This window comes from Thunnus albacares, chromosome 1, assembly GCF_914725855.1.
Source record: "Thunnus albacares chromosome 1, fThuAlb1.1, whole genome shotgun sequence".
NCBI lineage: Eukaryota > Metazoa > Chordata > Actinopteri > Scombriformes > Scombridae > Thunnus > Thunnus albacares.
In genome coordinates this window covers 14782982-14785522 of record NC_058106.1, presented here as the reverse complement: position 1 = coordinate 14785522, position 2541 = coordinate 14782982, and the positions used below count along the sequence as shown (strand labels likewise).

At 42.9% G+C, this 2541-nt stretch overlaps 1 pseudogene; it reads left to right on the top strand.

Annotated features, from left to right (window-relative positions):
* The first annotated feature begins 224 nt into the window (after window positions 1–224).
* Window positions 225–2251, top strand: LOC122986377 (annotated as a pseudogene).
* The last annotated feature ends 290 nt before the right edge of the window (window positions 2252–2541 follow it).

Below are 2541 nucleotides of genomic sequence, written 5' to 3'. Positions count from 1 at the left end.
TAAGGATGTAGAATTTTTTTCATCCTCTATACTCCGAGCATCTAGAATAAAGCTATGAGATCTCCGGTGGCTGAATATCACACAAATGTAATCCACTCGTCAAGCATAACAGAACATTTTCTCAGTAAGTTTGTCACTCCTTTGAGAGGAGTGCACGTTAAGTTGTGTGTTCAACACAAGCTCTCAACCATGAGATGGTTGGCTTTCTCTGGAGGAAAGAAAAGATGAAGGTGAGGAAGAGAGAATAGAGGGAAGTAAATGTATGTGGTATACACACCTTGACATGTGAGAACTTCCTTTTATGATTTTTGTAATCATCCATCTGTTTAAAATCCCACTGGTGGCTCCATTTTTGCAACCTATGTTGAGCATCAAAGCATTTATTTTAGATTGTAACTTACCCCAAAGTTTTTGATACCAACATTGTGGGGTAAATATGCTGAAGGATGTATTGTTGCTGCCACAAAGGAGGAGAATATATATGATGTGGAAACTGTGTTTCTTTTAAATTTCAAAGTGGCTATAATCAATAATTTTAGAGTAACAATGGATCACATTACTACTTGTATGTGACAGATGCCATAAGTATTATGATTCAATTCTCCAGTTCCCCTCATCTCTATGTATCTTTAAAGCAACTTTCAGCTCAGTGTTTTACAGTCCGAATCTTAACTGTTTGTTCACCGTCACCACTCTCATAGCATTTCAGGGCGCAGCAGAGAGTCCTTTCAAGCAAAAAAAATCTCTATAAATCAACTGTTACTTATCCAGCACCAAACAGCAGAAATATGACAGCTGGTGAACACTGATGAGCATTTAGTGGCTAAAGAGCCAAATATTTCCCTAAAAGCTAAAGTAGAGTGAATATTGGATACCAATTGCATAGTGCCCAGAAACACATCTACAAAAAAATGCTAATTTTGTTTGGTGTCTGCTGAAAGTGTATGTGCAGTACATAAGTAAGTTTGGACACACAAGGTGTGTCCAAGTACTTTAGACTGGTACTGTAACCATTTTTTTTTCTTTTTCTATTTCTTTATTTAATTGAAATGTGTATATTTTTTACGGATGGATTCACCGGCAATGGCCAGGACAGGAAATATGACTATGAAAAAGCTAAAGCAACCAACACTGACTGGAGAGGAATTAGTAAGGTGTCATTGTGGGAAAGTCTGCAAAAACATCAGAGGGCTCAAGATACACCAGAGCAGGCCCAATTGTGGAACAGCGGTGACCCAAGTGCAGCGCATGGAATCAGTTTCTGGTGAGACGAAGGAGAACTCCAGCTAGGAAGCACCCCACAGAGCTGAAGATCTCTCCGCACTTGAGCTGCCCCAGTGCCAGAAACCAGACCAGCCCCCCTTTTGGTTACCCCAATCCATTCATCAAGGAAAGAGAGGATCAAATGGCCTAGATGGTCAAACAACATCGCTTGGATGCAGTTCGATGATGACCTAGACTGCATCCTGGAAGCTGATACAGCACAAACCAGGAAAACCATCAACTGAGCTGAATGTGAAGGAGCCCACATGGCAAGTAATTCAAGACATCATCTGGAAAGCCAAAGCATCAGCTGCCCCAGGTCCAAGTGGCATGCCTTATAAGGTATACAAGAAATGCCCAAAACTTCTCCGGAGGTTGTGGAAGATCATGAGGAAAATCTGGGTAAAAGGCATAATCCCATCAAGCTGGAAATTGGCAGAGGGATGCTTTGTTTCAAAGGAAGAGGGTTTCTCCACAATTGCCCAGTTTAGGACAATCTCCCTCCTGAATGTGGAATGCAAGATTTTCTTCTCTGTGCTCACAAACAGGCTGACCTCTTACATGACACCGAACCACTACATCAACACATCTATCCAGAAAGTTGGTATCCAGGCTTTTCAGGGAACACATCTCAAAGATCAGCTAACTGATCCGAGAGGCCAAGCAGAAGAAAGGCAACATAGCAGTTGTCTAGTTAGACCTTGCAAACACCTATGGGTCAGTCCCACATAACCTCATCCAAGAAGGACTCAATCAGCACTACATCCTGGTGGCTATTTGAGACATGATCACCAGCTACCTTTGAGGGTTCAAACTCAGATTCACATCACCCCTTTTCACAACCAACTGACAGGACCTCCAGAAGGGGATTCCAACAGGGTGCACCATCTCCCCCATAATATTTATCATGGGCATGAACCTCCTATTATCAGCAGCAGAAGGTGTAACATGTGGCCCTGCACTGAAGTTGGGCATTGTCCAGCTGTGAGTTTTCATGGATGATATCACAGTAACAACTGACACAGGTCCAAGCAAGATTGGTATTGGGAACCTTGGACAACGTTGCCACTTGGGTGAGGATGTCCTTTAACGCCAGGCAATCCAGGAGTATGGTGATCAAGAAGGGCAGAGTTACCAGCAAGTTCAGCCTCCAAATTCAGGGTGAGGTCATCCCATCCATTGAGGACAACCTGACAAAGTGCTTGAGAAAGTGGTTCAATGCATCACTGACAGATAAAGCCAATGCTGTGAAGCAGACCGAGGAATGGCTGAAGAAGA